The sequence below is a fragment of the Haemaphysalis longicornis genome, unplaced genomic scaffold (assembly GCF_048455015.1).
Source record: "Haemaphysalis longicornis isolate Haplotype H1 unplaced genomic scaffold, Haemaphysalis longicornis Haplotype H1 scaffold_107, whole genome shotgun sequence".
NCBI lineage: Eukaryota > Metazoa > Arthropoda > Arachnida > Ixodida > Ixodidae > Haemaphysalis > Haemaphysalis longicornis.
The window spans coordinates 909,973-910,998 of NW_027526212.1; positions in this window are offsets into that span (position 1 = coordinate 909,973).

The following is a 1,026-nucleotide window of genomic DNA, read 5'->3' on the forward strand; positions in this document are numbered from 1 at the left end:
CGCAGCTGTTGGAGAGCGGGAAGGAGGAGAGTTGCGCATGGGTAGTGTGAGTGTGGACGCCGACGCCGCGGGACATACCCCCGAGCAAGAAACGCTCCGCATCTAAAAACAATGCTGAGTGATCCTGCAGGCTTGTCATGATCATTGCTCATGGGCTTCCGAGTATGAAAGGCAAGGAAAATGCAGCTTACAATCGTCTCTTGCTAACACGTCAAATATGAACACGGAAAGCAGAAAAAAAAATATCAACGCAATTACCTCCTTTGCCTGCCACGTAAGAACACCACGCGGTGCCGTGTTCGGTGTTGTTTCGCGAGTTACAGGTCACACGGTGGGGAAGGCATGCGCATGTTACATTCGTAGCTGCAAATACGACTCACCTGCAGGTTGATGGAGAAGACCCCCTTCCTATTTCTGAACACCTCCGCACAGTCACCGCCGGGGCTCTTGATGCGAACGCGGGTGCAGTCAATGCACCCAGTGACACCGAGGGAATATCCAATTTTGTAGAACTCGTGCATCACGCGGCCGTACTCCTCGGCTGCGGGAAAATGCACGAGCTCTCTCAAGACATGCGCCGCAATCAGGCCGGTCACTTTTTTTACTGCGCGGCACACCGTCGGCTGCGACACGTTAATCAGGATGCCGGTGACCACCTCAAAGGTTCCGTTCACATGGAACCTCAGCGCCAGCAGCACCTGCAGCAATGGGGTGAGCGAACGTCCGCGGTTGTCGCGGCTCCCCTGCAGCGGCAGCTTCAAGAACAGCTCCCGCATGGTGGATTTGGTGAAGCGGTAGGGCATCAAAACCTGGTTAGCATCGTAGAGTTCCACAGGGTTCTGTGACTCCTTCGGTAGTGACCACGGAATCCTCGGCAACTCATAAATTGGTCCGAAGACCAAGTTCGTTGCCCGGCACGCAAACTCAAATGAAGAGAGTCTCTGCATTGCGTCTTGTCGGTACGCCGCCATATTGGCATGACGTCTGAAGTCGTCTTCAAGCTAGCTACTTAGCAGGCTTTCAACT